A 13515-nucleotide genomic window follows, 5' to 3' on the forward strand; every position below is an offset into this window, starting at 1 on the left:
TAGACACTTTGTGTAATGATGTAACACCCAGTCCCAAATTGCACCGGAATCCATCCACGTTGACCGAGGTTGACCGTTAACCATTGACCGAAAGGAGTCAAAGTTGACTTTTTGACTCGATGGGAATTTTGAGTTGACCAGGGTACCGTGGCGAACGATGCCACGAGTTCGTAGACTGGTAGCACGTCAAAAACGGAGCTACGGTTTGAAAGTTATGGACGAAACAAGTTGCGGTCCAAACTGTCCAGGGAGTGCCGGAGTTGACTTTTTATTTATGGGGAAATGAACTTTCACTCATGCGTGGTTATGAAGTGCTCGTCGATACGAGTTCACAGACTAGTGGCACGCTTAAAACGGACATCCGGTTAAAAAGTTATAGACGTTTGAAGTTTACCGGATACTGTAATATTTTAATGTTTTTGGGTCGATGAACAGTGAAACACCACGTGTCATCTTCTGATTGGTCCACGTGGCATGAACAGTGTCACACAGGGTTTTTATTTGATAAAATTCTCGGGGAAGAGAGAGAAAGAGAGAGAGAGGATCTGACGGCCACCGGAGATTTTCAACTTTTCCGGCCGATCTACAGTACATGCGCCGGCCAGTAAAGTTCCCCTCCCCATTTCCGGCAAAACCTCCAAGTTTCACGGCGATCGGCCGCCGGACGCGCCCGGATCGGACGTCCAAAGATCGGCGGCGAGTTTTACCCCTCCACCGCCAGCCACCGCAAATCGACCCACTTCCGGCCATTTTCCGGCCACACGCGCCAGTCACACTTGATCCTCTCCTCAAGTCTGGCCGACCCACCAAAAATCACGGGCATCGGACCACCGACGCGCCGGGATCGGAGCGTTTTCCAGCGAGGGACCGGAAATCTTCAAACAGTGATTTCTTCGCCGTCCGGCCTCCGTTTTGCTCACCGTCGGTCCCGTTGGATTGCTCTCCTCACAATCTACAAGTCTGCAAAATTTCACGACCAACGGCCACCGCACGCGCCGCCGCCGACGACGGTTGCCGGTGACCGCGGCGGCTCACCGGAAATTACTGTTCCGGCGAGTACCCAGTTTTTCGGCCAGCTCCAGTCCGCTGTGTTCGACCTCCTAAACCCGAATCCGACTTTTGTTTCCGCCAATTCACGACGGTTTGGGAGAATTGCGGAGCCGAAACTCGAAAAGCTTTCCGGTGAGATTCCGACCCTGTCGGGTCCGATCATCCGAAAGTAAGACCGAATCCGTGATCCTCATCACGCAAGCTTCGATTCGGTATATAACTCGTAACCCTTAGATATCGTTTGGTGTTCGCTCCCCGGGTACCCATTTGTGAATTACCCGAATAAAATATTAATATTTTTGGTTTGTGCACTGTAGTTGTTTAGGTGAACGCGCGAGTGGTGGAGTTGATCCCAAGGAGGATCTTAGTTGATTTGCGTGCTCAAGGTGAGTGACCCACCTTCAAAAATTATTTTGGGCAATTAATTATATTTAATTGGTATTTAAATTATGCTCATGTGGTGTGATTTATTTATGAATTATATTGTGGTTTAATTTATTATGCATGAGCAAGGTGTATTTTGGTAGTATTTGTACGTGATTTTTTAAAATTGATTTTTCCGGGCATAATTGGGTTAAATATTTTACGAAAATATTGGTTTAAATTTTATAAATTATGCCCGCGGTATTTTTATGGTTGCATCTCGTACTTCGAGAAAATTGTGGTTTGTTGGTTATCAGTGTTTCGTACCGGTTTGGTTAAATAAAAATGTGTGGGATGGTAAGTGTGATAATTTAATGTATTTCCCACGGTGGTTTTTGGAAAAACGGTACGGTTGGTTAATAATGTTTATTTTTAGACGCACTCATACAGTATTGGTGTTCTGGTGTATGGTGTATGGACACGTGGTAGCACGCGGTTATTATGTGGTTTAGCGTGCGGTTATTACTTCACCCGTGAGTTGCCATTGGACCGTAGGCAGGCAAGTTTGTTATTGGCCACAGCCGCCCCCCTCCTTGGCCGGGTTGATGGTTTTAGCAGCGGTACTGTCGGGACGCCGAAGTGACCGTTGCAGGTTTCTCTCTTTAACCCCCCGCCAGTCGGTGCTCGGGACGCTGGGTATCGGAGGGCATCACCGGTATATGGTGTGGTGCGTCGGTGTAAATTGCAAATAATGGTTTAAACCCCAAAGGTGTTCAAAATTATTTACTATAATTTATTATATTTTTATTATATATATTGGGGTATGTTTTTATTTATTTATTGTGTATCAAATGGTTTAATCCCTTGGTTTTTGGGAGGTATGTACATTGGGTTTTGCGAAAAGGTTTTAAAAATGGAACATTTCAAACGGAGCGATTGGTGAGAGTTTTGAGGGAAATTATTATTTTCCAACAGTTATTATTATTTATTTATTAATTGTTGGTATTTGTTCTATTCCTTAATTGCTATTAATATTATTTTATTATTAAAAGTGTTCAGTAGTTAGGGTCACTCACGGAGATGATTAGCATCTCACACTCTTAAATTCCGTTCCCTTAGGTGCAAGTGGTGGTAGACGTTCTTCCGGAGCGAACCAAGTTTTCCGCTGCTGTTGTGTTTCGAGAAGTACTTCTGTACTCTTTTATTTCAGTGTATTATTTCTTTCATCCTGGTTGTATTTCTGTTGTTTAGCACTTCTTAAAGCTCTGTATACTATTGGGATAATTATGTTTTATTTATGCACTGGACTGTTGTTTTTGAGAAGTGCTGAAATTTGTGGAACAATTTGTAGTTTGTGGGAGGAATAAGGGGATGTTTTTAGAAGTGTGTTTTCAGTGCAGGTAATTTGTGGTAAGTAAATCCCTTAGGGGAGGCTCTGCTGGATTTTCCGTTAGAGGGTCCGGTAGGGTTTCCCTGGGATCAGGACTTGTCTAGGGTTCCGGGGAAGGAATTCTGGACGGGTCCTGACAAATGATCATTTGTATTTTCATTTCAATCAATTGTAAACAATCAAGAGATCAAAATTAAAAATTTATTATTTCACTTCAATCCAACAAAAAAGGAAAGAAAAGACTTGAGTATGTATTAAACCTTGTTAGTGTGATTAATTCGGTGATCTTCATTTAATTTGTTGAGGATATATATAAAACCGAACAATGCAAATTAAACAAAGTTGGCTTAATGCTTTCTTATTTTCAATTTCAGATTTCTTATTTCTTTAAGTTAATAATATGTTGAATTTTGTACGGAATTTTTTAGCAATAATTGTGGTTTCAAGTTCCTAGTTTTCTGATCAGCATTAATGGTCTATCTTAATAGCATGGGTGTTCTTTGTACTAATAGAGGAACTTAATTGGGAAAATAAATTCAAATTCAAACTCAATATTACAGTAGTAACATTGATATTGTAAATCAAGCATAATTTAAAAAAAATATAGAAAAGGAAATATTAAAAAGAGCTAGCAGCATGCCAAAACCGTTGAATTGTAAGCAATTATATCCCAATATATATGCTTGTCATAGATAGGCAGCGACATAAACTTTTTCAATTATCCAGAAAGGGGATTAAGAACAGCCCCAGTGAAAATCACAGCCTGGGAAACTTTTTCTCTGATCGTGAACATGAAAGGATGGTTGGCTACAAACTCAGGAGGGCGATACCTTGATCTTGCCATTCCTCCCGAGATTAGTTTACAAGAAACTGAACTGCTTCTGTTCCTTATCAATTTCAATACATGATTTCTGAAACATTTTGTCAATAAAAAGCAGTTTTCCAAGCGGCTTGTAACGGAAAGGCAATGTCAATCCTAATTTCTTCATGAGCTTTACAGTATCAAAACCGTAAGAAAACTTCCATCGTGGAATTCATATTTTTGCAATTTTCTTTACTTCAAGGTCAAAATCAAGGAGTAGAAGTTTTGTATCAGAATTGAACTTCTTTAGAATATCTTGAAGTCCATTTTTTTTCTTTCAGGAAGAATGATATCCAGACGGAAATTTGGGTGGTTGTTACTGTAATCGTGACAGCCACTTGTATCATAATAGAGTCTGGTAATATCATAATAATGTCTGTTAGACTCTGCATATTCTACTCGATTGGAGTCAGGAAAGGTACTTTAATGGTTTTCCCATCGGGATGGTGGAAATATTTGTACCAAGGCGACAAGGCTATGAATGGGTCCCTCCAGGCTCCTTTAAAGCAGAGAGCATTTGCAAGTAAGAGTGGTGGTTCCAATTTTACTAAGCGTGGCAAATAGTCTTCGATGAGGCCGCTTGTGCTATTCTCTGCCCATGAGTTCACTTCATTCCTCATATTTTCTGTCTGCTCAATTGGATTGAAATAATTATTTGTATGGACTGTTACTAATTTTATAATATGTATACACCAAGATTGGTTAATTTTAATGGTTCGAAATCTCTTAAAACCGAAGATTACTTTGAGATTAAAGTATATATTACTAAAATATAAACTCTTTTTCCTTCTTCCTTCTATGATTTTTTTTTTTTAACAATTAAGATGCTTTTAAGCACTTTGAGAAAGTAAACTTTAGAATTAAGTAAGGTTGGCTTAGTTGGTATGCATAACTGCATCTGGAAGGTAGTCATGAGTTTGAGACACCGCCTTAAAGGAAAATTGGTGTAAATGATTAAAAAAATAAATAAATAAACTTTAGCTTCTTTTGCATACTCCAATTTTGCCATCTGTACTATCCCAAGGGTTCACCAAACATCACGTTCACGAAAGACAATTGGGGAAGAGCATTCTTCCTCTGCCTCTTCCTTCTTGATGATGATGATGATGATGATGTTTACGTGTTGGTATCGAGTCAAGAAGAAGAGCCATCAAATATGAAGACTTGGATCTCAAATTAGTGATGGTTTCTGACCCAAGACATCCACCAAGAGACTGCTTCAAAGTTTTGCCTGAAGACCCCAAAGCCGCCATGTTTAGCAAAAGGTTCAACGACGATGCAGACATCACAACGTTCTTGTTGGCATCCCTGATCACCTGCTTCTGAATCCCTTCTGTAGCAACTTTCAAGCAGAACTCCATTTTAAGTGTTTGGATAAAGAATGAATATTGTGAGCTTTGATGCTAACACTATATATAGAAGGAGAAATACAAGTAACTTGCGTAACAAGCAACTATTTTAGAGGGTTTCACTTTCTCCTGCTTGAAATATGGATTCTTATATATCTCTATATATGGGTAAAGAGTGAGATGGTATATTATGAGATATCACTAGTGTTAGGACCCATCTGAGACCCCTCACCAAAATCCTAGACAAATCCTGATTCCAGGGAAACACCACCGAACCTTCCAACGGAAAATCCAGTAGCATCTCCCCTAAGGGTAGGACTTACCACAATTTTCCTGCACTGAAAATACACTTCTATATACACCCCTTATTCCTCCCATCTTACTACAATATAAGTTCCACAACTGGCAGCACTTCGATAACAAATTATATAAAAGGCATATGATGGAATTTATTTAGTAAATAACCAATTAAAATATACCATCATAGATTCTCGTCCGCCCACACCACCCACTTAGTGCTGCACATATCAATTACACTTCAAATGTCGTTTTGCAAATATGGCAATGCGTAACATAGAAAGAAAGGTAAAACGACATCACATTAACAGTAATAAAAAAATAAAATAAAAACAATAACAAAAGTTTTAATGATAATGGTATTAATGTAACTTGCCTGAGGGCTATCATATTCCTATACATGCCCGAGGGCGATCACCTATCCAAAGGATATCACATAACCACACCTGTCCAAGGGCTATCTCACCTACCCAAAGGTTACCACTTGTCCGAGGACTATTATACTTATCCGATAGCTATCTTTCTACTCGTAGGCTGTAATATTTGTCCAAAGGTACCATATGATAGTAATAATAATAAGAACAATAACAAAATTAATATTAAAGACCTAAATTATTTATTAAAATCTCAATAACTGAGAATAGCAACTGCGATAATACTTAATAATAGTTTTGTTAATAAATACCATTGATAATAACAATAATAACAACTATAATTATAATAATGATAATAATAGAAATTGGAATTACAATAAAAATAATCATTATAAATAATAATAACAATCCCGATAATAGTGACAATAATGATTGAATAAATAGTTAAATACAATTAATAGTAATAAGAATATAATAACATCGATTAAGACTATTAGTAAGAAATTAAATCACAAATAAATAACATAACATAATTACATAAAATCATATCTTAAAATTCATAGCATAAAATGAAATATGCACGCTCGTAATGGAGATACGTATGATACCTTCTAACATGCTACGTGATCCATGATTCCAGCTATCGCCGGCACTCTGCTACCAATACAAACCAGGGTGGTTGCCTATATTGGTCATCCGATCCCTTGACTCGTAAGCAACATGGTTATGAGGCTAGCTTTATATGGACCACATTGGTTTGCTGCCTCTGTATGGTGCGGTATATGCAGTATAATATCAAATAATATAACATACAAATATATGTACAAACATATAAAAAAGTACTTGATGCACCATACTATATACCAGTGGTGCCTTATGATGCCCAGCGTCCCGAGCACCGTCTGGCGGGAGGTTAAAGAGAGAAACTTGCATACAGTCACTTCGGCGTCCCCACAATGCCGCTGCTTAAACTGTCATCCCGGCCATGGAGGGGGGCGGCTTATGTGCATTATATCAAACTTGCCTGCCCTCGGTCCAGTGGCAACTCACGGGAGACATTACAACTTACGCGCTTATCATAATCATATATACGATACAGAACACCGGTACGTGTATGGGTGTATCTTAAAAAAAACTATAAATTTTGTAATATTATAAAATATTAAATTTAGATAAAATATAATCCAATTCATATGTTTTTATCAAATACATACACAATAATAATAAATAATAAATAATCAAATATACGGATATTCCTAATCACAATAATTTGATATAATTATTTGCTCAAACCTTCAATTCAATTTATATCAAACATATCATTAAAGCCAAGTAAAATTTACACATAATTAAATTCCACAATTTTAAATATTATCCAATAATTCATATATTCTCAAGTATCAAAATCTCATAAATATTACTGGATTAAATACTTCCTTTCAAGTCCATATAAATCACATTTTCTTTAGACCACCATCATAATCCTATCAGCTTAAATTCATCACTGTACATCCATTAATAGATAAATAAATAATAAACAAACGCACAAATAAAATTTTTCAGCTCAATAATTAATACAAATATTCTCATAAATCTTCTTGAAATTTACTTGCACACAACCTCATTTAAATCGCATTATAAAATATGTGCTCATATTTGAATTCATAAATAACATTTTAATTTACATAACATTTCAACAATGATTTAACAATTATTAACAAAATTCCATATCCATGAATAAATAAATATCTAAAGGGATAAATATATTTACAGCCATATAGATATACACTTTTTATCAAATCCATAGAATTTCATATTTTCTTTTAAACAATCATATAATTGAATATAACAAAAATTTCAGTAATATAGATATATATATATATATATATATATATAATCAATTTTGCCAAACCATATAACGAATATTATATAACATTATGTTTAAATCAATTAAATAGCATAATAATTTAGATAATACTTCCTTAAATTTTCAGTCAACCATAATACTTATCAGGATACACACACACATATACATATATATATATATATATATATATATATATATATATATATATATATATATATATTTATATATGATTACATCTATCTACTCGCACACACACACATATATATCCACATATATATATATAATTATTTTTTTTTCATATAAAATCACACATCTCCATATATATATATATATATATATACATACATATATGTGTCATACGTTCACAGTACATGTGTATATATCTATATATATATATATCAATCTATACACATGCTAACTATAATTTTCATATAATGATTCCAATCAACATAACAAGTAAACTCACAAAAAATCTATAACAATCCTTTTACACCTTTTGCTTAATATTATCAACATTGTCCACCCTAATTTGATAGAATACAGGATGAACCCGTATGGCCTAAACTGCAAATTTGGGATTTTTCAATATCTCGACATTTAATTCAAATTAACCATTCCTTTAGCCTCTAACAATCATTAAGAACCCAAATGTAATGGCAATTGGCTAAGGACTTGTCCAACCTCTATCCAATTTCAACATAAACACAACCTAGCTCCATCAATGGCAACTTCCTAATTACTCAATTATAATTCACATTCTAGCTACCAATTTGAAGCTTATAATGAGAGCATTAAGAAGATACCTTCAATTGGTCCAACTGCCGTCGGAGGTCGCCGGAATCCTATTGTGAAGTTGCTGCCGAAATGGGCTCTTATCATATCTCACAAATGAGCAAGATTTGAGCCACTCCGAGCTTGGAAATGGACTTGGGGGCCCCAAATTTATGGAAAAGGACCCGTCACATGGCTGGTAGCAGCTGGAAAATCAGCCAACAGGGAGGGCACAGGTCGCCGGTATTGGGCACCGATTGTAACATCCCACATCGGTTGGAAAAGGGAACGAAGCATGGCTTATAAGCGTGTGGATACCTTTCCCTTCACGAGGCCTTTTGCCAGTGGGACTGGCAGAAACAAAACCGTGAGGGGGGCTACGGCCTGGAATACCACAAAGCGGACAATATCTTGATGCGGGTGGACTGGGCTGTTACAGTGGTATCAGAGCCGGACCCGGATCGGTGTGCCAGCGAGGACGCTGGGCCCCAAGGGGGGAGGATTGTAACATCCCACATCGGTTGGAAAGGGGAACGAAGCATGGCTTATAACCGTGTGGATACCTTTCCCTTCAAGAGGCCTTTTGCCAGTGGGACTGGCAGAAACAAAACCGTGAGGGGGGCTACGGCCTGGAATACCCCAAAGCGGACAATATCTTGATGACACCCCGTCCCGAACCATGTCGGAATTTTTACACGTTGACCGAGGTTGACCGTTGACCAAGGGGTCAAAGGTTGACGTTTTGACCTGGTTGGAATTCTAGGTTGACTGAGGTACCGTTACGGAGTACACGTTGGCACGAGTTCGTAGACTGGTAGCAAGTTGAAAACGGAGCTACGGTTTGAAAGTTTTGAGCAAAACAAGTTGAGTTCCAAACTGTCGAAGGGGTGCCAGAGTTGACTTTTTATTCATGTAAGGTTGAGCTTTAACTCATGTATGGTTGTGACGTGCTCGTCGATACGAGTCCGTAGACTAGCGGCACGTCCGATTTGGACATGTGGTTTGAAAGTTATGGACCTGTAGAGTTTTTTTTTAATACTGTATTATTTTAATATTATTTTTAAAACGCATAACGATGTGCCACGTGTGACTTAATGAAGGTGACCATGTGTCACCATGTTGAGAAGCCATATGTCAACCATGTGTAAAATCAAATTATTTTTATTATTATTTTAAATAATAATATTTAATTATTTTTATTTCATTTTTTTTCTTTTTCTTTTTCTTTTCTTTTTCTTTTTTCCCCACGTGGGAAAACTCTTTTTTTTTTTCCTTTCCCTTTCCTTTCCTTCTTCCCCGAGCCATCAAAAAACCAGAGGCAAAACACGTAGACTTTTTTTCTGTCTATCTCTCTCCTTTGACTCTCTCCCTCTCCCTGTTTGACCGGCGTCTTGGCCGGATTTCAGTCGCCGGAATGCTACACGCGCCGGCCACTGTCCAAGCCCACCACCTCGCGACCTCAGCCACCAAATCTCCCGGCCAGCCGCCGGACGCGCCCAGATCAGGCCGGCGAAGTCGCGGCGGCGAGGTGAAATATTTCCGGCGATTCTCGCCATTTCCGACCAACCCAGCCCGACCCTTACCTCTATCCCACTATTTTCGACCCCTCTGAGTCCATTTCCGGGGTTAGTTTGCCCAAAATCCCCACCGTTTGAAAGATCCCTCAAGATCAAAACCGGCCAAAGCTTCCCGACCAAATTCCGGCCACCTCCGGCAGAATTGGGGTCGATGGAGACCGGATTTGTGATCCTCGTCCCACGAGCTTCGATTCGGTATATTATTCGACCATTTTAGTTAAAGTTTGTGTTTGACCCCTCGGGTACCGGGTATTATTTACCCGAATAAAATATTAATTTATTTGACTGTGTGTGAATTGTATTCTAGGAGCACCGGTGAGTTGTGGAATTGATCCCACGGTGGATCATGGTTTAATTGCGTGCTCCAGGTGAGTGACCCACCTTCAAATTAATTTTGGGAATTTAATTAGTGAATATATTATGTGTGATTTAAATATTTGGAATTTAATTTCTATGTGCCAAATATTTATTTGATTTATTGTGGAATTATTGGTGAATTTATTGGATTTAAGAAAATGTGCATTTTACAAAATTATGCCATATGAAATTATTTTATGGTTTGAGGATTTTGAAATTTTTGTGGTTTTAACATTAAATCGGGCATGATTTGATTTTCAAATATTTCAAGGAAAATATTTGGTTATGTTGGTGATTTCAATTTTTATAAAATATGCCCATGGAATATTATGAGATTTAATTATTATATTTCGATAATTATTTATGCTTGGGAAAATGTGAATATTTGAATTGGTGGATTTGGGAGTTGGTGGATTTGAAAATCATGGAATTTATGGTATTGATTATAAAGAAATTGTGGAGAATTTCCCGGGTTCAAGCGGATGGAATATACCCGCTGTGTTTATGCAAAAGTGTGAGTTTTGATATATAAATTCAATATGTGGATTTTATGATTTTTAGATGCACCGTGCACATACTGGTGTTCTGTTTATATGTGATATGGTTAGTGTACACACGGTTGTGATTAGCGCGCAGGTGGGTGTGAGGAGCGCTCCGGTGATATTGTGAGGTTGTCTTGTGGTTGCCATCGGATGAGGGTAGGCCACCCCTCCATGGCCGGGACACCAGGTTAGCAGTGGCGCAGTGGGACGCCACGCGACCGTATGCCGGTTTCTTTCTATAACCTCCTGTGTCAGGACCCGTCCAGAATTCCTTCCCCGGAACCCTAGACAGCCCTGATCCCAGGGAAACCCTACCGAACCCTCCAACGGAAAATCCGGCAGAGCCTCCCCTAAGGGATTTAATTACCACAAACTACCTGCACTGAAAACACACTTCTAAAAACATCTCCTTATTCCTCCCACAAACTACAAATTGTTCCACAAATTTTAGCACTTCAAAAGAAAACAACAGCAGCAACCCAGTGCATAAAAACAACTACACGTCCAATACAGTATACAGAGCATTATACAGAAACATGCGGAATTTATAAAATGACAGATACGGAAACAATACAAGATCGAGAGGAAAAAGGGAAGAAAAACTGCTTGAACCTTCGGCAACGAACTGAGACGTTGGGCTCGCCCCGGACAATCAACGTCTCCAACCTGGACCTAGGGGAAACGGAATTTAAGAGTGTGAGATGCTAATCATCTCAGTGAGTGACCCTATCTACTATACAATATAATACCACGGTAATACAGTAGATAGATAATAATTAAATGGGAAAATAATAATTTCTCTCAAAACCCTTACAATTCTCTCAGTTGGAAAAGTTCCCCTTTTAAAACATTTTCACAAAACCCTTGTACGTACTTCCCAAAAACCAAGGAACCAAACAAATTAATAAACAACAAATAAACAAATAAATACATAAATACCCCAAATATAAATAACTGCAATAAATTATAATAAATAATTTTTTGAACACCTTTGGGGTTTTAAACTTTAATTGCAATTTACACCGACAATTACACCTGACGCACCACACCATATACCGGTGATGCCCTCCGATACCCAGCGTCCCGAGCACCGACTGGCGGGAGGTTAAAGAGAGAAACCTGCAGTGGTCACTTCGGCGTCCCGACAGTACCGACTGCTAAAAACCATCACCCGGCCAAGGAGGGGGGCGGCTGTGCACAACAATAACCTTGCCTGCCCACGGTCCAATGGCAACTCACGGGTGAAGTAATAACCGTGCGCTAAACCAGATAATAACCGCGCACTACCACGTGTCCATACACCATACACCAGAACACCAATACTGTATGAGTGCGTCTAAAAATAACAATAATAACCAACCGTACCGTTTTACAAAATTACCGTGGGAAGTATACCAAATTTTCACAAAACACCATCCCACATATTTTTATTCAACAACCCGGTACGAAAACATCGATAACAGATAAAACCATACCTTTTCTCGTAATACGAGATTCAACAATTGAAATACCGCGGGCATAATTTATAAAATATAACCAAATATTTTCGTAAAATATTTAACCCAATTATGCCCGAAAAATCAAATTTAAAACCACGTACAAATACTACCAAAATTCACTTTGCTCATGCATAATAAATTAAACAACAATATAATTCATAATTAAATCACCATAAAATAATAATCGGGAATTTCTTGATGATCCCAAAATTTCCATTTATTACCAATGGTAAATATATATATAAAATAATATTTTTCCCGATTGTATTTAAAATACACCACATGAGCACAATTTTACAGATACCAAATTAATACTACATAAATACAATTAATTACCCCAAAAATATTTTTAAAGGTGGGTCACTCACCTGGTGCACGCAATTAATCCAAGATCCACCACGGGATCAATTCTACGACTCACCGGTGCTCCTAGAACAAAATTCACAGACAGTCAAATAAAATAATATTTTATTCGGGTAAATAATACCGGTACCCGGGGGCTTAAACGCAAACGTTAACCAAAATAGGCGAATGATATACCGAATCGAAGCTCGTGGAACGAGGATCACAAATCCGATCTCCATCGACCCCAATTCCGCCGGAGGTGGCCGGAATTTGGTCGGAAAGTCTCGGCCGGTGTTCACTTCCCCATATCTCACAAACTGCTTCAAATTTCTGGGATTGGAGGCCATTTTTGGATTCAGAGGACCCAAAATAGGGGGATAGGAGGCTCAATTGGGAGTGGGCTGGCCGGAAAACACAAGAAAAGAGGAGAGAGAAACTTGGCCGGCCGGCGGCTTCTCCGGCCCGATCGGCGCGCGTCCGGCGGTGGCTGGCCGTGAAACTTGGCGGCCAAGCTCGCGAGGTGGCGGGCTTCCTTGGTGGCTGGCGCGTGAGGGCTATGGGTGGCCGGAATTCAAAAACACGGGAGAGAGAGAGGGACGGTCGGGAGAGAAGAAAAAAAAAGCTGCGTGTGTGTGTATTTCGGGGAAGAAGAAGGAAAAAAAGAAAAGAAAAAGAAAAAGAAAAAGAAAAAGAAAGAATGGTGTTTTCCCACGTGGGGAAAAGAAAAGAAAAAGAAAAAGAAAAAGAAAAAGAAAAAGGAAAAGAAAAAGAAATAATTAAATAATATTAATAATAATATTATTATTCAAAAATAATAAAATAATTTGATTTTTTTTCACATGGTTGACATGTGGCATTTCACCATGGTGACA

General features: G+C 38.4%; 1 long non-coding RNA gene across 1 annotated transcript; it reads right to left on the reverse strand.

Annotated features, from left to right (window-relative positions):
- Positions 1–11202: 11202 nt before the first annotated feature.
- On the reverse strand, positions 11203–13270 carry LOC132800300 (uncharacterized). The gene is made up of 3 exons (XR_009635309.1): positions 12839–13270; positions 12667–12727; positions 11203–11471 (listed from the first exon to the last, which is right to left on the reverse strand). It is a non-coding gene; the product is annotated as an uncharacterized LOC132800300 (long non-coding RNA).
- Positions 13271–13515: the final 245 nt, after the last annotated feature.

The sequence above is a fragment of the Ziziphus jujuba genome, chromosome 12 (genome assembly GCF_031755915.1).
Source record: "Ziziphus jujuba cultivar Dongzao chromosome 12, ASM3175591v1".
Classification (NCBI taxonomy): domain Eukaryota; kingdom Viridiplantae; phylum Streptophyta; class Magnoliopsida; order Rosales; family Rhamnaceae; genus Ziziphus; species Ziziphus jujuba.